We start from the raw sequence: 22,873 nt of genomic DNA, 5'->3' as shown, positions 1-22,873 counted from the left end.
TGGAGGCTCACCACACTGCAGAGGCAGTTGTTAGCCCTTTATTCCTTTAACATGGTGTACCCTTTCTGTCTAGAGAAAATGGTCCTTCTCCCCATCCCCCCCACACGCATGCGCATGATGTACGTGGTGCAACCATCAAAAGCAACAAGCAGACGTGGCTGTTCGTTCCTGCGTTTCCTCGAGGCATAACTCGTCTTTTCTTCAGCTTTTTGTGCATCTAGATTAGTTCTTTTACCTACTCAGGTCAGTGAATAGCTCTAGAACAGGTGCAACTACGGTTTTTATAGGTTTTTTGGCGATATTTAATGAAATATTTACGTGGGCTGTAGTAAGAGTGAAGCCTGGATGATCAGAGGACTGCTATGGCATTTAATCTCGGAATAGGAGACATTTATTCCTTAACATGCTAATATTCGAATACAGATACCACTAATTTGCAAGTCTATGATATAAATTGCACAAAATTATCAGTGGAGAATCAGTGTGAAATAATTTGATACGAAGGAACAAAGAAATGAAATATGGTTTATCCGTCTGCAACTGACCGATTGTTTACCATTTTCTTCCCATTTTCTCATGCGTCTTACGGTTTTTGAAATAGAAAATGAAATGTTACGAGTGTTTCATGTACAACCGAGTGGAGCACAGAACAGGAAAAAAAAGAGGGCCAGAGTCGAAGAAGAGTCCCATCAAAGAGGGGCATTAGATGCATGGATAAAAAGAAGTAAAGAAGAAGTAGGAGAACCTGGAGAAGTAAAAGATGATGTGGGTGCAGAGAAGGATTTTTCTGATACGGATTCAGCTCGGTCAGAACATAATACTCTCTCTCCTCAGTCTCGTTGTCAGGATGATGATCCATGTGAAGAAAATAAAGAAGATATTTGCATATTTTTGCAAAGAAGCGATTTTGGCTGTTTGAAGAAACCGATTCCAGATCATTTGAAGATGACAATATTACAACATGGCCCTGAAAGATATCAGAATAAAAGTGGTCCATTTGCTGAGAAGGATGGGAGATCATTATCCAAACAGTGGTTTGATAAAGTTTCCACAAACGGAGAAATTGTGGAGAGAAAATGGTTGTTATACTCTCCATATCGGAAAGCATGCTACTGTTTTGTTTGCTTTTTGTTTTCAAAGGAGCATTTGTTGTCTGTGTCAAACTTTGGAAAGGAAGACGGTTTCTCCACTTGGAGAAAATTAAATCCAACAATACCTGACCATGAGAAAAGCCCTTCTCATAGAGCTCACATGAGGGAATACCTGAACCTTGTAGTTCGACTCCATCATTCAACTACGATAGATGCTGAACTTCAACAGCAAATATCTGCTGAAAAGAAAAGATGGAAAGCTATAACTGAACGGATTGTCGAGGTTATATCCTTTCTGGCAAAACAGAATCTGGCCTATCGTGGACATCGAGGAGAAGGAATATCTGGGTTATCAGAGCCAGGGGAGACAGTCAGTGAAAATACAGGAAACTTTCTAGCAACAATCAGACTTTTGGCCAAATATGATGACATCTTAGCACGGTAGCATGGTGGTTAGCATCAATGCTTCACAGCTCCAGGGTCCCAGGTTCGATTCCCGGCTGGGTCACTGTCTGTGTGGAGTCTGCACGTCCTCCCCGTGTGTGCGTGGGTTTCCTCCGGGTGCTCCGGTTTCCTCCCACAGTCCAAAGATGTGCGGGTTAGGTGGATTGGCCATGCTAAATTGCTCGTAGTGTAAGGTTAATGGGGGGATTGTTGGGTTTCGGGTATACGGGTTACGTGGGTTTGAGTAGGGTGATCATTGCTCGGCACAACATCGAGGGCCGAAGGGCCTGTTCTGTGCTGTACTGTTCTATGTTCTATGTTCTAGAAACCAAAAAGTGTCACCTACTTGTCCAACAGAATTCAAAACGAAATAATCAATCTTCTTGGTGAAACTGTCAAGAAAAATATAATTTCCGAAATTAAGGACGCAAAATATTTTAGCATAATGCTGGATTCAACTCCAGATATTGCCCATGAAGATCAGGTTTCTGAAATTCTGCGTTACGTTCATATTGATGAAAACAGAAAAGTAGAAATAAAGGAGACATTTCTGGGATTTTTTCAAGTCAACAAGAAAGATGCAGTCAGACTGGTAAATAAAATTCAGGAAAAATTGGAAGAAGACAAAATTTCCATGAATGACTGTCGTGGTCAAGTATATGATAACGCAGCAGTTATGGCTGGAGTGAGAGGAGGTGTTCAACAAAAAATTCTTGAAGTTAACCCAAAAGCTGTGTTTGTGAACTGCGAGAACCACAGCCTCAATGTGTCCTGTGTCCATGCAAGTGAGGTGCAACCTGTTGTTGTTACATTTTTTGGCATTCTAGAAAAACTCTACTTTTTTTTCTTCATCTACTTCTCGTTGGGAAGAAAAATCATTTGTCACTCGGACTGTGAAAAGACAGTGTGACACAAGATGGAGTTCCAGCCATGATGCTGTGCAAGTAATCCACGAAGAGTGTGACAACGTTATTGAAAGCCTTCAACACCTGCTGGAAGGAGAATTTTCAAGGGAAACTAAATCTGATGCAGGATCGCTACTGAACTCTATTCAACAGTTCCCGTTTATAGCTTTATTAAATTTTTGGTACTCAGTTTTATCATCAGTGGATAAAGTCTCAAAACGTTTGCAGGATCCGAAAATGGGGTTCCATGAAGCTTCTTGTGATCTGAGAGGACTTATTCATATCTTGAATTTGAAGAATGACGAAATTATCCACAATGCAATAGATTTAGCCAATGAATATTGTCAAAATTGGGGAATACCAATTGCACGAACAAGGAGAAGAAGAATAATGCCTGGAGAGTCAGCAAGAGATAGTGGACTGACGGCACAAGAAGAAATGAATAGAGTAATGGTAGAGATTGTGAACAGATTAAAAACTGAAATTGAAGACCGCAGTGTCCGTCTTCAAAGACTCAGTGACCGATTTTCTTTTCTTCTGAACCTGAATTCAGGAGTGTTTGAAGATGAACAAGAAAGAGAGAAATTAAAAAAGGAATGTTCAGACTTTGCAAATTATTATGACAATGATGTGGTTGCAATTCAGTTATATGACAAAATTATTGATTTTGTGATGCTCCTTCGAGCTGGAGGGAATAGAGTTCCCCCTAATCCTAAAGATGCTCTGGAGTCTTTACTGCAGTATGGGAGGGATGTCTTTCCGACGCTGTGTGTTTCATACAGATTACTGCTTACAATCGCATTTTCAGTCGCAAGCTGTGAAAGGTCATTTTCAAAACTGAAATTAATAAAAACATATCTGAGGTCTTCTATGTCACAGGAGCGACTGACCAACCTGGCTTTAATAAGCATTGAAAAAGAATTTCGCACAACTGATGTAAAAAGTGAAGTAGTTCAGGTGTTTTGTGACAGGAGGTATCATTTGGGGAAAATAACTTAATAAATTTGATTGATTTATATTAAAATCGAATAAAGCGTTTATTTCATGTTTCATCTGTGTTTATATATTCAAAATGTTTTCCTTTCTCATAATATTTCTCAGTATATTAGGCCTTATACTTGAGTCTTTGGGGCATACAATCAAGATTTGCCCCGGGCATCACCAGACCTCTGCACGCCACTGATCCACAGGAAGGGAAATAAGATTAATTTGGGTCAAATGGGATACATAAAGTGAATGAAGAATGGAAAAGAAGTGTAAAAAAAAGATTCAAAATCCTCTAGGACAAATCTATCAGTTGGGACAAAGAGTTTGAGTTACATTGGAGGATTGTAAATTTTGTCATTAAAAAGGTTAATATACTGTTTAGTACCAGCCATAACTTTCTGCTGTGAGTATATCTAATTTTAATAGGGCAACTGAAACTCAGAGGTTGAGCCACGGTGCCAACTTTTGTATTGCAAGTGTTGAAGCGGTGTAAATTCTTTATTTTTTATTCTTTCATGGGATGTGAGCATCGCTGGCAAGGCCAACGTGTATGTCCCATTCCTATTTGCTCTTGAGGCAATGAGCTAGCTTCTTGCACCAGGCAGAGCAAGTGGGCTGGGCAGGCAGTGCAGGAATCTCCTGTGGCTATTCCCCTTCAAAACAGGTACACCGTTTTGGATACTATTGCAGGGTGGGCGGCACAATTGGCTCTGCTGGACAGCAAGGGAGGAAAATGACAAAGCGAACTATAGTGGTGAGGGATTCAATAGTGAGGACAGGTGTTTCTGTGGCTTCGAGCATAACTCCAGAATGCTGTGTTGCCTCTCTGGTGCCAAGGTCAAAGATGCCACGGAGCAGTTACAGGGTTTTCTGAAAGGGGAGGGTAATCAGCCAGTGGTCATAGTACACATTGGTACAAATGACACAGGTAGGAAGAGTTAGGCAGAAGGTTAAAAAATAGGACCTGTAATATGATATTGGGTTTACTTCCTGTGTCACGAGCGAGTGAGTATAGAAATAAGAGGATAGATGAGATAAACGTGTGGCTAGAGGGATGGTGCAGGAGGGAGGGTCTTGAGATACTTGGATCATTGGATCGCTTCTGGGGCTGATGGGACCTGTTTAAGTGCGATGGGTTGCACCTGAAATGGAGGGGCCAAATATCCTAGCAGGGAGGTTTGTTCATGCTACTGGGCAGGGTTCCTAACTAATTTGGATGGGGTTGGGATCCTAAGTAACAGTACAGTTGGTGAGAAGATGGAGTCAAATATAGAGGATAAACCTCTGGCAAGTCCAGTGGGTAGAGCAGACAGTGGTATGATAAGGCACATGGGAGGATTGGTAGGCTAAACTGCATTTAATTCAATGCAAGGAGCCTGACTGGTAAGACTGATGAACTCTTAAGAGTATTGGTCAGCACATGGAATGATGACATTGCATTCACAGAAACTTGGTTGAAAGAAGGGCAGGACTGGCAGCTGGACATCCCAGAGTATAGAAGTTTCAGGCATTATAGAGGAGGAAGTAAAAGCAGGAGGAATTGCATTATTGATTAGGGAGAACATTACGGCAGTATTCAGGGAGGATATCTTAGTAGGTTTCTCAAATTCAACCATATAGATAGAACTTAGTGACAAAAAGGGCCGATCACATTGCTGGGTGTGCACTATAGACCCCCAAACAGTCAACTAGAGATAGAGAGGCAAATATGTAGGCAAATCGCTGAGAATTGTAAGAAAAATTGGTTAATAATAGGAGGCGATTTCAACTTCCCCAATATTAACTGGAATAGTCAACTGTGAAAGGCTCAGAGGGGGCGGAATTCTTAAAAAGAATCCAGGAGAGCTTTTTATGCCAATACGTAGAAAGTCCAATAAGGGGTGGTGCTGGATCTAGTTTTAGGGAATTAAGCCGTGCAAGTGGATTGAGTTTCAGTGGGGGAGCATTTTGGAAACAGTGACCATAACGCAATAGAATTTAAGGTTGTTATGGCAAGGGATAAAGATAGACTGGAAATTAAGGTTCTTAATTGTGGGATGGCCAATTTTAATCAAATAAGCCTGGATCTGTCCAAAGTTAACTAGGAGCAGCTTCTTGTAGGAAAATCTACATCAGAGCAGTGGGATTCATTCAAAAAGGAAATAAAGAGAGCACAAGGCCGACATGTTCCCACAGTAGTGAATAATAAATAATAATAATCTTTATTGTCACAAGTAGGCTTACATTGCAATGAAGTTACTGTGAAAAGCCCCTAGTCGCCACATTCCGGCGTCTGTTCGGGTACACGGAGAATTCAGAATGTCCAAATTACCTTTTTTTTTTTAAATAATTTTTATTGAAATTTTTCGATACAAACATTTACCCCTACTACATTTTAAATTATAACACAGCAAATCCCCCCTGGAAAATCCTCCCCACGCCCTCCCCCGCGCGCACCCCCCCACCCTCCCCCCCCCCGCGCTACCAGTCTAGCAACCAAACCGTTTTTCCCTTTCTGCCGATGGCCTCGGGCAGTCATTGCCCGCGACCCCCCGCTGACGTGCTCCCTTCGTTGCTATCCCCCCCCCCCCTCCCTTCCCCCCCCCCCTTTCTCCCCGGGTTGCTGCTGTTTCGGCCTCCAGTTCCTATCTCTGATCCAGAAAGTCAAGGAAGGGCTGCCACCGCCGGAAGAACCTCCGTACCGACCCTCTCAGGGCGAATTTGATTCTTTCCAGTTGGATGGCTGGTTTAGCTCACAAGGCTAAATCGCTGGCTTTTAAAGCAGACCAAGCAGGCCAGCAGCACGGTTCGATTCCTGTACCAGCCTCCCCGGACAGGCGCCGGAATGTGGCGACTAGGGGCTTTTCACAGTAACTTCATTGAAGCCTACTCGTGACAATAAGCGATTTTCATTTTTTTCATGAAGCTTGCCATGTCGTTTAACCAGGTGTTAACACTGGTGGCCTTGTGTCCCTCCACTGAATCAAGATCCTTCTCCGAGCTACCAAGGACGCAAAGGCCAATATTCCGGCCTCCCCTGCCTCTTGTACTCCTGGCTCCACCCCAACCCCAAAAATCGCCAGCCCCCACCCTGGTTTGACCCTGGTTCCCACCACCCTCGATACCGTCCCTGCCACCCCCTCCCAGAACTCTTCCAGTGCCGGGCACATCCAGAACATATGTACATGGTTCGCAGGGCTTCCCGAACACCTATCACACCTGTCCTCACCCCCGAAGAACCGACTCATCCTAGTCCCCGTCATATGGGCTCTATGCAGCACCTTAAATTGGATGAGGCCCAACCTTGCGCACGACGACGACGAATTGACCCTCTCTAAGGCATCCGCCCATGTCCCATCTTCTATCTGCTCTCCCAGCTCCGCTTCCCACTTGTCTTTCAGCTCCTCTATCGATACCTCCTCCACCTCCTGCATTATTTTGTAGATGTCCGAGACCTTCCCTTCTCCGACCCAGACCCCTGACAGCACCCTATCACTCACCCCTCTATCGGGAAGCAAGGGAAATCCTTCCACCTGTCGTCTGGCAAATGCCTTCACCTGCAGGTATCTAAACGTGTTCCCCGGGGGGAGCTCAAATTTCTCCTCCAGCTCTCCCAGGCTCGCAAACCTCCCCTCTATGAACATGTCCCTCAGTTGCCTGATGACCGCCCTGTGCCAGCTCTGGAATCCCCCGCCAGTGTTCCCCGGGACAAATCTGTGGTTCCCTCTCAGTGGCGCCGCCATCAGACCCCCCACTTCCCCCCTGTGTCGCCTCCACTGCCCCCAGATTTTAAGGGTGGCCGCCACTACCGGACTCGTGGTATACCTTGTGGGGGGGAGCGGCCATGGTGCCGTTACTAGCGCCCCCAGGCTTGTATTGCCGCAGGACGCCCTCTCCATACGTTTCCAAGCTGCCCCCTCCCCCTCCATCACCCACTTGCGCACCATCGATGCGTTCGCCGCCCAGTAGTACCCGGAAAGATTGGGTAGCGCTAATCCTCCACTGTCCCTACTCCGTTCCAAGAAAATCCTTCTCACTCTAGGGGTGCCATGTGCCCACACATAGCCCATAATGCTGCTAGTTACCTTCTTGAAGAAGGCCCTGGGGAGAAAGATGGGCAAGCACTGGAACAGAAACAAGAACCTCGGGAGGACCGTCATTTTGACTGACTGCACCCTCCCTGCTAGCGACAGCGGTACCATGTCCCACCTCTTGAACTCCTCCTCCATCTGCTCCACCAGCCTTGAAAAGTTCAGCTTGTGGAGGGTCCCCCAGTTCCTTGCCACCTGCACCCCTAAGTACCTGAAGCTCTTTACTGCTCTCTTAAAGGGGAGCCGCCCAATTCCCTCCCCCTGATCTCCCGGGTGTAGCACAAAGACCTCACTTTTACCCACATTTAATTTATATCCCGAAAAGTCCCCAAACTCCGCTAGTATTTCCATTACCTCCGGCATTCCCCCTTCCGGGTCTGCCACATACAACAACAAATCATCCGCATAGAGTGATACCCGATGTTCCTCCCCTCCCCTTGTCAGTCCTCTCCACCCCCCTGAACCCCTCAGTGCCATCGCCAATGGTTCGATCGCTAATGCAAATAGTAAGGGGGATAGGGGGCATCCCTGCCTGGTACCTCGATGGAGCCCAAAATACTCTGACCTCCTCCCGTTTGTAACCACACTCGCCATCGGGGCCGAATACAGCAGCTTCACCCACTTGATAAATCCCTCCCCAAACCCAAACCGTTCCAGCGTCTCCCACAGGTATTCCCACTCCACCCTATCGAATGCCTTCTCCGCATCCAGTGCTACCACTATCTCAGCCTCCCCCTCCACTGCTGGCATCATAATCACATTCAACAGTCTCCGGACATTTGTGTTAAGTTGTCGTCCCTTTACGAACCCCGTCTGGTCCTCATGGATTACCCCTGGCACACAATCCTCTATTCTGGTTGCCAGGACCTTTGCCAACAGTTTGGCATCTACATTCAAGAGGGAGATAGGCCTGTAGGACCCGCACTGTACAGGGTCTTTGTCCCGCTTCAGGATCAAGGAGATCAGGGCCTGTGACATTGTCGGGGGCAGAACCCCCCCCTCTCGCGCCTCATTGAAGGCTCGCACCAGCACTGGACCCACCAAGTCCACATACTTCTTATAAAATTCCACCGGGAACCCGTCCGGCCCCGGCGCCTTCCCCGCCTGCATCTGGCCTATCCCTTTAACTAGCTCCTGCATCTCTATCGGCGCCCCCAGCCCCTCCACCCGTTCCTCCTGGACCTTTGGGAACCTCAATCTATCGAGGAAGTTCTCCATTCCCCCCCTCCTCCTGGGCGGCTCAGACCGGTACAATTCCCTGTAGAAATCCCTGAAGACCCCGTTCACCTCTTGCCCCTTCTGCACTACGTTCCCTCCCTTCTCTCTCACTCCCCCAATCTCTCTGGCTGCATCTCGCTTGCGCAGCTGGTGTGCCAGCATCCTGCTCGCCTTTTCCCCGTACTCATAGACCGCGCCCTGTGCCCTTCTCCATTGCGTCTCCGCCTTCCTAGTGGTCAGTAAGTCAAACTGGGCCTGTAAACTGCGCCGCTCCCTCAATAGCCCCTCCTCTGGTGTCTCCGCATATCTCCTGTCCACTTCTATAAGTTCCCCCACCAGTCTCTCCTTCTCCTGCCTCTCCTTCCTTTCTCTGTGTGCCCTTATGGAGATCAGCTCTCCTCTGATCACTGCTTTCAGGGCCTCCCAGACTATCCCCACCTTCACCTCGCCCGTGTCGTTCGTGCCCAGATATCTCTCAATGCCCTTCCGGACCCTTCCGCACACCTCCTCGTCCGCCAGCAGCCCCACATCCAGGCGCCACAACGGGCGCTGGTCCCGTGCTTCCCCCAGTTCTACCTCTACCCAGTGTGGTGCATGGTCCGAAATCGCAATGGCCGAGTACTCCGTGTCCTGCACTCTCGAAATCAGCCCCCTGCTCAGTACAAAAAAGTCTATTCTGGAGTACACCCTGTGGACGTGGGAGAAAAAAGAATACTCCCTCGCCCTTGGCCTGCCAAATCTCCAAGGGTCTACCCCCCCCATCTGCTCCATGAACCCCCTTAGCACCTCTGCCGCTGCCGGCCTCCTATTCGTCCTGGAACTCGATCTGTCCAGCCCAGGGTCGAGCACTGTATTGAAGTCCCCCCCCATGATCAGGCCCCCTGCCTCCAGACCCGGAATGAGGCCCAACAGGCGCCTCATAAAACCCGCGTCATCCCAATTCGGGGCATACACATTCACCAGCACCACATTCTCTCCCTGCAGCCTACCCTTCACCATCACGTACCTACCCTCCTTATCTGCTACCACCTGCGCCGCCACGAACGACACCCTCTTTCCCACCAAAATCGCCACCCCCCGGTTCTTTGCGTCCAAGCCTGAGTGGAACACCTGTCCCACCCACCCCCTTCTCAGGCGTACCTGGTCTACTACTCTCAAGTGAGTCTCCTGCAACATTGCCACATCCGCCTGCAGTCCCTTTAGGTGTGAAAAAACCCTTGCTCTCTTGACCGGCCCATTCAGCCCCCTCACGTTCCAAGTAATCAACCGGGTCGCGGAGCGACCCGTCCCTTTCCCCTGTCTATTAGCCATGTCCTGTCCCCTGTTCGCCCCGGGTCGACCCTCCCCTTCTGACCCGTTCCCCATGGCGATGGCCCCTCCCCCTCTCTCCTCCCGTTCTTCCCTTCCCGCCCTCGGCCTTTCCAGCAGCAACCCGGTATCCCCCCCTAACCCCCCTTCCCCCCCCCCCCCCCCTGGCTAGGACCCCTCCTAGCCGCGGTGTATCCACCATCGTACTCCCGAGAGTCAGCTGGTTTTCGCTGACCCGGCTGCCCCTGCCACACTCCGACTCCTCCCGATGTGGGGGGGGAGGGGCCTCCCCCCCCCCTTGCCATCCCTCTCTGACCCCGCTTCAGCGCGGGAAAAGCCGCCATTGCTGGCCACACCCCACTCTTCTCTCCTCCCCCTTCCTCCGTCCCGCGCGCGGGAAACAGGGGAAAGCCCGCGCTTTCGCCCGGCCACACCCTACCCCGCCATCTTCAATTCCACCCCCGTCCCCATCCAAGCCCATAAAAAACCCCCCTTAAAACGAGAGGAAGAAAAAAGAGAAAAAGAAAACACGCATAACCAACTTGCACCCCCCCCGTCCCGCCTCCCCAACTTAACAATATAACAATATAAATAACAAATCTCAAATAAATACATAAATACATAACTATGCCTGCATAACTAAATAACTCCCCAATAATAACGTATTTAACCCTCACCCTCCATCGAACAGAACAGTAGCCATAACCCTTAAAGAACAGATCAAAAAACAGTAAAAAAGCCCCCCCTACAACAACAATAATTAAGGGAAGTTGGCAACGGGAAGAGACACACAAAAAGGAACAAAGAAACCCCCCATAACACAAGTTTCAAAGAAACCAAACGATCCATCAACTTTAACCAAGTTCCGACCTGGCCTAAGAAAGACATGGGCCACTTGATCAGTCAAGGGTACTCGGGCGGCCTCGACCGCCGGCGTTCCCAAGTTCTAGTTCAGGTCCAGCTTTTCCTCCCGAACAAAAGTCCATGCCTCCTCTGGGGTCTCAAAGTAATGGTGCTGGTCCTTGTAGGTGACCCACAAACGCGCTGGCTGCAGCAGTCCGAACTTGATCCTCTTTGCGTGCAGCACCGCCTTCGTCCGGTTAAACCGGGCCCGCCGCTTTGCCACCTCCGCACTCCAGTCCTGATATATCCGCACCGTCGAATTCTCCCATTTGCTGCTTTTCTCCCTCTTGGCCCACCTCAGCACTTTCTCCCGATCACAGAAACGCTGGAATCGCACCAGCACCGCCCTCGGGGGCTCATTCGCCCTAGGCCGCCTAGCCATGACCCGATATGCTTCTTCCAGCTCCAGGGGCGATGGACCGGCCCCCTCTCCCATCAGGGAGCTCAGCATCTCCGCTACATATTTCGGGAGATCAGGCCCCTCCAGGCCTTCTGCTAGGCCCAGGATCCTCAAGTTCTTCCGCCTCATTCGAGTGTCCAGCTCCTCAAAGCGGCTCTGCCATTTCAGGTGGAGTGCCTCGTGCACCTCCACCTTTCCCACGAGGACCGTGGCCTCCTCCTCCCTTGCAGTCATCTCCTGCTGCAGCTCTCTTATCGACGCCTCTTGGGTCGCCTGGGCCCCCATCAGCCTTGTGGTCGTCGCGTTCATAGACTCTAAGAGTTCCACTTTCAGCTCCGTAAAACACCGGAGGAGAGCGGCCTGCTGCTCCTCCGCCCATTTTCTCCAATCTTCTAGTGCGCCACCGGCCGCCATTTTGGTCCTCTTCCCCCGCTTTTTCCGGGGAGCTGCTGCCGCTTTTTTTGTCGCCCCACTCCGAGTACCGACCATAAAGTTGGTCTCACTCTCCTCAGGGAGCCTTCCCCCACCGGGATTCGTCTTTACAGTACCGTCGGGGCCCTCCAATCGGCCCTTAAACACCTTTGTCGCAGGAGCTGCCAAATGTGCGACTTAGCTGGTCATAGCTGCAACCGGAAGTCATGTCCAAATTACCTAACAGCACATCTATTGGGACTTGTGGGAGGAAACTGGAGGAAACCTACACAGACACGGAGAGAATGTGAGAACGTGCAGACTCCGCACAGACAGTGTCCCAGCCGAGAATCGAACCTGGGACCCTGGCGCTGTGAAACCAAAGTGCTAACGATTGTGCTACCATGCTGCCCACAATTAGAAGCAATAAGTTTAGAAGGTTGGGAGCAATAAATCTAGAGAACCCTGCATGTAAAGGGATATCCAAATTTGGATAAGGAAAAAAAGGGAAGCTTATGGCAGACACCAAGGGCTCAAAACAATGGAGACCCTAAAGGAATATAGAAAGGGCAGAGGATTACTTCAGAAAGAAATTAGGAGAGTGAAGAGGGGTGCATGAAAAAGCGGTGGTGGGTAAAATAAAGTAAAATCCAAAGGTGTTTTATAAGTACATAAAGAGCCGGAGGTTGACCAGGGTAAGAATAGAACCCATTAGGTACCAATGCGGCAACTTGTGTGTGAAACCAGAAGAAAAAGGTGAGGTTTTAAATGAATACTTTGCAGCTGTGTTCACTATGGAGAAGGATGATGTAGGTATAGGGGCGTATTGCGATTTTCTTCAATGACTTAACATTGAGAGGGTGGAGATACTAACAGTTTTAACAAACCTAAAAGTGGATAAATCCCCAGAGCCAGTTGCAATGTATCCCAGTATCCCAGGCTGCTGTGGGAGGTAAGGGAGGAGACTCCAGTCCTCTTGTCCACAGGAGGTGCCAGAGGACTAGAGGACAGGACAGCTAATGTGGTGCCATTATTCAAGAAGGGCAGTAGAGACGAACCAGGAAATTGCAGGCCAGTGAATCTAACGTCAGTGGTCGGGAAACAACTGGAAAAATTTCTGAGGGACAGAGATAATCTCCACTTGGAGAGACAAGGGTTAATCAAGGATAGTCAGTGCGGTTTTGTCAAAGTGAGATCATGTCTTACAAATTTGATTGAATTTTTTGAGGAGATGACTAGGTGCGTAGATGATGGCAGTAGGCCATAGATTACAGGATGATGTAAATTGGCTAGATGGGCAGAAACGTGGAAAATGGAATTAAGCCATGAAACGTGTGATGTAATGCATTTTGGGAGGACTAACAAGGCAAGGGAATATACAATGAATGGTCAGACCCTAGGAAGTGCAAAGGCTCAAAGGGAACTTAGTGTGAAGGTTCACAGATCTCTGAAGACAGCAGGACAAGGTAGATAAGGTGGCAAAGAAGGCCTTTGGAGCTCTTGCCTTTATTAACCGAGGCATTGAATATAAGAGCAGGGAGGTTATGTTGGAGCTGTAGAAAATGCTGGTTATTCCCCAGCTGGAGTACAGTTCTGGTCATCACACTATAGAAAGGAAGTGATCGCACTGGAGAGGGTAAAGAGGATGTTGCCTGGATCGTTTCAGCTATCAAGAGAGACTGGATAGGCTGGGGTTGTTTTCCCTGGAGCAGAAAAGATTGAGGGGGGACTTGATTGATGAGTATGAGGGACATAGATAGGGTGGGCAGGAAAGCACGTTTCCTTTTAGTGGAGGGGTCAATAACCAGAGGGCAATGGGCAGAAGGTTCAGAGGAGATGTGAGGAAGCTTTTTCACCCAGAGGGTGGTGGGAATGTGGAATTCACTGGCTGAAAGGGTGGTAGAGGCGAGAAACCTCACCACTTTTAAGAAACATTTAGATAACATTTAGATAAGCACTTGAAATGCCATTGCATACAAGGCTATGGGCCAAGAGCTGGAAAATGGGATTAGAATAGTTTGGTGCTTGATGGTCGGCAGAACGCGATGGGTCGAAGGGCCTCTTTTCGTGCTGTAAAACTCTCTCAATGACCGTGAAGAAATAGTGATATAGTTCCAAGTCAGGATGCTTTGTGACTTGGAGGGAACCTTCTAGATGGTGAGTCCCCATTCTTCTGCTGCCCTTGTTCTCCGAGGTGGTAGATGTCACAGGTTTGGAAGGTATTTCCTGCAGCAGAAAGTGTTTACACGTGTGTTCCTTGTTGCTGTAATTTAATTCCTGATCTCAGTCCACCTCCACTCTCAAGTGAAGTACTGCAAGTGTGACAAAGTTTACATTTTTTTCTTTTATTAAACAATCTCTCCAGTACATTTCTCAATAAATGTATTTTTAAAAAACATAGTTTTATTGCCTTTGATCCTTTACATATTTAAAATTTTAGGATGGCTACATCTTATCTAATTGACTCCCATTGGAAAGTATGTTTGTCATTGGAAATTTTACCATTTGTGAGGTTTCACGGAACGTAACCCCCACGGATGACGGGACCATACTGCACTCAACTGTCCCACATTTATAAAACCCCAAACACACCCCAAATTGGATGTGATTACATGATTGGGCAGCACCTGCTGAACAATCCTGAATATACACTCGCAACCAATTTGAAATAATCAGTCAAACTCATAATGTGGATCATTTATGCTTGCTAGAAATGTCATACATTCATATGCAGGGACTGGTTCTCTGCAAATAAAAGAAATATGTTCAAGTCTTGAATTACCCAGAAACTTGGGGAGCCTAGAGTTCACCGTTGCTTTGGCCAATCAAGAGTTGATTTGCCAACCAGTCAACACCCTTTTCTCCTGTAGTATAAGTTATTGTGACTGTTTAGTATTCTTCCAGTTATCCTGATGAGTGCAAGATGAAGAGCTTCAGCAACTTGTCTCTCTTTTCAGCAATAGGCAACAGCATTGTGAAAGGAGAATCAAGATACCTTAAGAATGCAAACATAGTTGAAACTGAACTTTATCTAAACATGGGTAGTGTATTAAATGATTATTTTCTTTAAATAATTCACTAGAAAAGCCATTGGGTTGATATTCTACTTGTTGTGGTTCTACAATTAATCGCACTGACCTTGCTACCCTTTGCAAAGCACACCAAAGAAGATAGATGTATCCCCATGGACAGACTACTTAAACTGACATTAAGGGCCTGAGATTAGGGACATCATTTAACAAGTGCTGCCAATCAAAACAAAATAATTAAATGAATGCAGTGGGCGTCCTAGCAGAACAAAAATAGCCAACCTGATGTGATATTCATAAGCAATCCCAGGTGGGTATAGACCATTAATCTTGGACTGGTGATTTAATTATTCCACCTAACATTAGAAACAAACACGAGAATCACAGCAATTAAAATAACCTAGTAAGTGGGCCCACCACGAGAAAAGTGGGAATTTCCTATGTGACTAGGCTCTATGAAGAAGTGACATCCCAAATAGAAGCGGTTGGCTTTATAGTGACATGTCCATTGATATGCAAAAATATTTTATCAGAATTATGTCTGAAAGACTATTTTGCAACCACAAAATCTGCTCAGTAATTATAAATGGAAGTGGGACTGGATATAATGTTACGTCTGGGTGAGGAGGAGTGAATAGACTGCCCTTTATTCAGCCTCCTCACTTGATTACAACAAACGTTTTAAAAAAATATTATTTTCTCCACAAATGCTTTTTCCAATTCAATAAGGAGAAAATTAAACCAGGATTTTCTTATGTCAAAGAAAACTTTGGTTACTAAACTCGAACAAATAAAAGACATGACAACACATGCAAATCTCAGGGGCAAGAAGCCCAAATAAAAGTGAAAATAATATATTGCTTGTCTTTGAGGTGTAGATTGTGGAACGTTGCGGCTATTTGCAGCGAGCTAGTTTCCTACAAAATGATTGCATTTAATCTAAGTACAGGTAATTGCACTTTGCTGAAGACTGTTAACACAGAATCCTATTTACTGCAACCTCATACTATTACGACATAGTGGGGGTGACTTTGACACCCTCCCGCTCTTCCACTGGGTGTGAATGGTACCTGGGAGGGCTTGAAATTGGAGCAGTTGACTTATAACCTAAAATTGCTCCATTCTTGCCTCCTGCATTTATCTTTGAAGCCATGCAAGGATCTCACGACATGTCAGTGTAAGCATCACAAATAGTACGTTTGTTGGGTCCAAAATGTAATTAGAACTGCAATGATGGGGGCGAGCAAATGGCCACGCTGTGCCTGAAAAGCAGCCCAGCGTGGTGCAATGTGGAAAATAAATGCTGGAGACCCTGTTCTCAGGATCTACCCAGCTCACAATGCCTTGTGAGATCTAATGCAATCTCGAAGGATGTTGCAATGTGAATCCCATCCATTGTGGGCGGGATCACCTTTTGGCAAATCTGCACATTAGAGCGAGAGAGCGAGTCTTACACTAATATGTAGTTTCACGAGACACCCGATGTAGCCATCTGGGATGGCCACTTTCAGTATACAAAATGGCCACTTGCAACGCCTATAGGGAAATATGGACAATACTAAGCAACAAGCAGGCACAGAGCCTGAATGTATATTTGGAAAGCAGTCAGCAGACGGAATCGAAACTCTGGGTCAATTTACATATTGATGGCCCATCTCCGGGAAACAAAGGACGAGTGCTCAGGTAGCCGATACTGTTCCAGACAGCCCGGCGCCACTACCCCAACCAAAAGACACAAACAAAGCAAGGCCAATGGCCACCTAGGACACGCCCAGCCATCAAGGCACCCACCCCTCTATTGGTTTAGATTGATGACAATGATCAAGAAGCTGCCCAATTAATTGGGACAAAGTTTAAGGCCCGCCTAAAAGCACGCAAAGCCCCTCCAAGTATAAGAAGGAACCCCCACCAAAGGTTCAGCCTCTTGGTTCGGCTCTCAAGAGGAGAGACCCTTCCACCAGCATCACCAGAAGCAAGTAAGTTCAAGGTCAACGCTCGCTACCAGACAGACGACCTTAGCTGTTCTCCTGTTATCTCTTCGAACCCAACAGCCTCAGATCTGAACAACGGCCATTGTTCCTCTGACCTAAGTGGGCACCCGAAATTAAGTATTGGTTAGTGATAGAGATAGTTTAGCTTGTAGTATTATTGTGCATGAGTAGATCTTACTGTGTGTAAATAAATAGTATTGACTTTGAACTAACTAACTGGTGTTTTGGCTCTTTGATCAGTATTCGGGTTGAACCTTGTGGCAGTATCGAGAGATACCTGGTGACTCTCAAAATATACTCATAATTAGGATTAAGAAAGGCGACCTTATTAACCGCCATATTTATAGCAAGTAAAGAGAGCAACATATGTTGGAATCTGTCCCAATCGCCTCGGAGACCGGGCGAGCGCCATTCAGTATTGATCTACACAAACGGGGACCAGATGGAACAGCATTTATAGGGGTCTCTCAGGTCTCTCAGGTGCGGAGGTCCCCAGGTGCATTCCCTATTAGTCCTACCTGGGTGCCAGCCTGACATTACCAAGGTGCCTGGGTGACTACCAACTGGTAGAGGCAATGCCAGGTTACCAGGTTGGCACTGCAAAGGTGCCATGGAATTGTTATGAACTCTGACATTGAAAAGAACAGATATTCCAACATTAGTAAAATGTAAATTTTGACAAACGCACATAGTTTGGCATTGGGATTAAAAGTGGTGCAAATTGTGGTGCCCCAATTTCTTTGGTTGTGTGAATGAAGTATTGGATGTCAAATTGGACAGTGCTAATATTTTCATATCACAGTCATTTTCTTCAATTCAACTCTGAAAAATTATTATCTTAATGTGTTGAAGACAGCATCTTGCTTTATAGATATGTGACAGAATATGCGTTCAATATCTATTTTGGTCACTTTCACATTTAAATGTTTATTTGAATTAATACACCATTTGCCTAAATTCAGCTGGTGGACAATATCAACATCCTGGTGGTTACCATTAACCAAAAACTAAACTGGACCAGTCATATAAATACTGTGGCTACAGGAGGTCATGCCGCATTTGGGCATGAATGGTTTCAGTATCTGAGGAGTTGCAAATGGTGCTGAACATTGTGCAAACATCAGTGAACATCCCCACTTCTGACCGTATGAAGGCAGGAAGATCATTATTGAAGCAGCTGAAGATGGTTGGGCCGAGGACACTATCCTGAGGAACTCCTGCAGTGATGTTCTGGAGCTGAGATGATTGACCTCCAACCACCACAACCATCTTCCTTTGTGCCAGGTATGAGTCCAACCAGTGGAGAGCTTTTCCCTAATTCCCATTGACTCCAGTTTCTCTCGGGCCCCTTGATGCCGTACTGCTGCTTCAATAGTCAAGGGCAGTCACTCACACCTCACCGCTTGACTTCAATTCTTTTGTCCATGGTTGAATCAATCAGAAACTGAGTGACCCTGGTGGAACCCAAACTGAGCATTAGTGAGCACGTTACTGCATCAGCATGTGTCGCTTGATAGCACTGTTGATGACCCCTTTCATCACTTGACTGATGATCGAAAGTAGACTTATGGGGCTGTGTGTGGCTGGGTTGGATTCGTTCTGCTTTTTCTGTACAGGACATATCTGAGCAATTTTCCATATTGCTGGGTAGATGCCAGTGTTGTAGCTGTACTGGAACAGCTTGGCTTGGGTTGTGGCAAGTTCTGGAGCACAAGACATCAGTACTATTGTCGAAATATTGTCAGGGCCCATAGCCTTTATAGTATCCAGTGCTTTGAAACTTTTCTTGATGTCATGTGGAGTGAATCAAATTGGGTGAAGACTGTGATTTGTGATGCTGGGGACCACCGGAGGAGGCCAAGATGGATTATCAACTCGGCACTTCTGGTTGAACATTGTTGCAAATGCTTCAGCCTTATCTTGTGCATTGATGTACTGGACTTCCCCAGCGTTGAGGATGGGCATATTTGTGGCATCTCTTCCTCCAGTGAATTGTTTAAATGTCCACCACCATTTATAACTGGATGTAACAGGAACTGCAGAGCTTAAATTAATCCTTCAGATATGGGATTGCTTAGCTCTGTCTATCACATGCTACTTGCCTTTTTTGGCATGCAAATAGATTCACCAGATTGGTACCTCATTTTACTGTATGTCTGGTGCTCCTCTTGGCATGCCTTCCTGCACTCTTCATTGAACCAGGGTTGATCCACTGTCTGGATGGTATTGGTAGAGTGGGGGATATGCCAATGCTATGAGGTTACAAATCATGGTTGTATACAATTCTGTTGCTGCTAATGGTCCAAAGCCCATGGATGCCCAGTCTTGAGTTGCTAGATCTGTTCAAAGCCCATCCCATTTAGCACAGTAGTGGTGCCACACAACACGATAGAGGAGGTCCTCAATGTGAAGATGAACTTTAGTCGACATAAGGATTGTGCGGTGGCCACTCCTACCTTTACTGTCATGGACAGATACATCTGCACCACTCGATATTGGTGCTATCGAGCCACTTTTGGTGGCGAACATTGAAGTGCACACTTGTTCTGTGCCCATGACATTCTCAGTGCTTTCCCCGAGTGGTGTTCAACATGGAAGAGTACTGACTCATCAGCTGAGGGCAGGGTGGCATGGTGATACGTGGTAATCAGTAGGAGGTTTCCCAATGTTTGACCTGACGCCTTAAGACTTCATGGGGTCTGGAGTCAATGTTGTGGGCTTTCAGGGAAACTCCCTCCCAACTGTACACCACTGTGTCACCACATCAGATGGGTCTGTCCTATTGGTGGTTTAGGACATGCCGAGGGATTAGGATGATGGTGTCTGCCGAACAGATCATGCCATCTCTCAGCATGAAATGCTGATTTGACACATGGCCTGCTGTTTGGACCTTGCAGGTCCTGTTGATACCCTCTTTTAAATGTGTGTTCAGCTGTATGTGGGTTGCCCATCATCCAATTTAAGAGAAAACTCAAGCCATCATTTTCCGTTCCTGCTCCAAATTCCAATCCTTGACTCTATTCCCCTCCCTGGCAACATTTTGAGATTAAGCCTGGCTGTTCCGCACCTTGGTGTCACATTTGACCCAGAGATGAGCTTCTGAGCTCACATTTGTGCCATCTCTAAGACCCCCTTTTCCCCCTTCTGTACTATGACTCCATTTTCCCCTTGTCCCAGCCCACCTGCTGCTGAAACCCTCACTAACACTCATTGCTTCTAGACGTTACTACTGTATTCCAATACACTCCTGGCTGGTCTCTGATATTTTACCTCCCATAAACCGAACGGCCATATAACTCTACTGCCTATGTCTTCATTCTCAGCAAGTCCCATTTCCTTATCACTCCTGGGCTCGCTGATTTACCTCAGCTCCCGGTCAAGCAATGTCTTAATTCTAAAATTTTCATCCTTATTTTAAAATCCCTCCCTGGCCTTGCTCCTCAGTGTCCGTGTAATCTCCTTCAGTCTCACAATCGTCTAGGATATCTTTGCTTCATTTGATTCTCGCCACTGTGCATCCCCAATATTAATCACTCCACCATTGGGTGGCGTGCCTTCAGTTGTCTAGGCCATAACCGCTGGAATATCCTTGGAATCATAGAACCTACAGTGCAGAAGGAGAGCATTCGGCCCATCGTGTCTACACCTACCCTCGGAAAGAGCACCCTACCTATGCCCATGCCCCCACCCCATCCCCGTAACCCAATCTAACCTTTTGGACAGTAAGGGCAATTTAGCATGTCCAGTCCACCTAACCTCCACATCTTTGGGCTGTGGGAGGAAACTGGAGCACCCGGAGGAAACACACGCAGACACGGGGAGAATGAGCAAACTCTACACAGACGGTGACCTGAAGCCGGAATTGAACCTGGGCCCCTGGTGCTGTGAGGCAGCTGTACTTTAAAAAAAAAATTAAAAATAAATTTAATAAATTTTTTTCAATTAAGGGGCAATTTAGCGTGCGCAATCCACCTAGCCTGCACATCTTTGGGTTGTGGGGGCGAAACCCACGCAAACACGGGGAGAACGTGCAAACTCCACGCGGACAGTGACCCAGAGCCGGGATCGAACCTGGGACCTGGGCGCCATGAGGCAGCAGTGCTACTCACTGCGCTACTGTGCTGCCCTGTGAGGCAGCGGTACTAACCACTGTGCCACCTTCCTGTACGGCTCTGCATCTCTACCACACTTAACTCTTTAAACCTAACTACCACTTTTACAAAGTTGATCTGACTTTTTCCTATGAGGCTCAGTGTCACACTTTGTTTACTAATGGCCCAGTGTGGCACCATGAGGCTTTTGACTTTGTTAACGGTTCATGTTACTGTTGTTGTGTTATTTAAAGGCACAAGCAGGGGACTTTCAGTTGAGGTGCTTTTGACTTTCTTTTGTGCTGCAGAGTTGTTGGAAGTGCTCGTGTTTAGTGTCGTAGGGGGAGCAGAAGGGAGTTTTGCTGGACTTTTCCAAGAAGCCCAGATGGCATTGAAGTTAGCCCTATCAATAAACAAAAAACGATTACTAATGGAGGTTACAGTTGCAGTCCCTCTTGAGCTGCAGTATGACAGTGACTTGGAGCTCAAGCACAGAATAAAATTGAATAGAATAGAGTAGAATCTCTACAGTGCAGAAGGAGGCCATTTGGTTCGTTGAGTCTGTATCGATCCTTGGAAAGAGAACCCTACCTAGGTCCTCCTGACCCTATGCCCATAACTCAGTAACCACACTTAACCTTTTGGACACTAAGAGGCAATTTAGCATGGCTAATCCACCTAACCTACATATCTTTGGACTGTGGGAGGAAACCAGAGCACCCGGAGGAAACTCACGCAGACACTGGGAGAAAGTGCAAACACCCGTGACTAGAATTGAACCTGGGTCCCTGCACTATGAGGCAGCAGTGCTAACCACTGTGCCACCTTGCAGCAGAGAGGAGAAGCTGTGCACAGAGTGAGGAGGTGGAAGACGAATCTAGGAACCATCCAGGACCCAATCATTCCTGATAGGCTGTCCGTGAGTAGCTGAACCGTCTTCTATTCCTCCATCCATTTGACAAAGGATCATCTGGACTCGAAACGTTAGCTCTTCTCTCTCCCTACAGATGCTGCCAGACGTGCTGACATTTTCCAGCATTTTCATTTTGGTTTCAGATTCCAGCATCCGCAGTAATTTGCTTCTATTCCTCCATAATCTGCTCCCCACACTGATGCTGATAGCTCCCATCTTTCCATCCCTCTTTTATACACCAACCTCTTGCCAAATTCCTGAAATGAAGGCTACTAGAAATGAATCTTGCCAGAACAACTTTACCGAACCAAACTTCCAACAGTTCATGCAAAGTTGAACAATTCATCATCTGTTATTGCTTGTTCCGCAGGTGATTTTGCCTCTCCTAGTGCTCCAAAGCAGCGGTTTCACGGTGGGTGATAGAAGGCAGTCTGGGCTGGGTGTCTGAGAGTCAACAGCAAGGACACTGGCAGAATGGCAGTGGTGAGATCACAAATGCTGTCATCCTGAGAGGAAGTAGTGGGTTTGTGGATGAGGAGCTCTTCCCTGGTGCAGCACCCCAGGAATCGGTGTAACCTTCTGCAGCACAGATTGCTGGACTGCCGTGGAGAACCTGCATACCTCCTTGAGTAGAGGTACCTTCAACCATGATAGCAGCAGACCCAACCTTTATGATGTCACACATGGATCCATTGAAGCACTGAGATCTTGGGTGGCTCCAACCTGTGCTCTAATGAAAGCTTAGAAGTTAGACCCCGGATATTATGTCATGTTGGGTCCACAGGTGCTGTTGTGGGGTTGGAAGATGGGCTCCTAGCTCTATGTGAAGCCCTATGTCAAGTTGAATAGGGACTCCTCCCTGCTCCTTGACAGTGACAACAGGCTGGTAGGCTTGACAATGCACCACGCATCTCTGTATTAACAATGTTCTCTGGTACATTGTCCTAAAAAGTCCTTACCTGAGCCCCCTGCAACAGAAAACTTTTGTGACCCTTCCCTCTGGGGAATTGGCACACATGTACAATCCTTTTCCCCTAGCCTGGCCCACTCATACTGGTGACTCAATACCGACTGCTCCCATCTCGATACTGGCCTCTAAAGTATGTGCTGTG

The sequence above is a fragment of the Scyliorhinus canicula genome, chromosome 4, assembly GCF_902713615.1.
Source record: "Scyliorhinus canicula chromosome 4, sScyCan1.1, whole genome shotgun sequence".
NCBI classification, from domain to species: Eukaryota; Metazoa; Chordata; class Chondrichthyes; order Carcharhiniformes; family Scyliorhinidae; genus Scyliorhinus; species Scyliorhinus canicula.
This window is presented reverse-complemented; position numbering follows the sequence as displayed.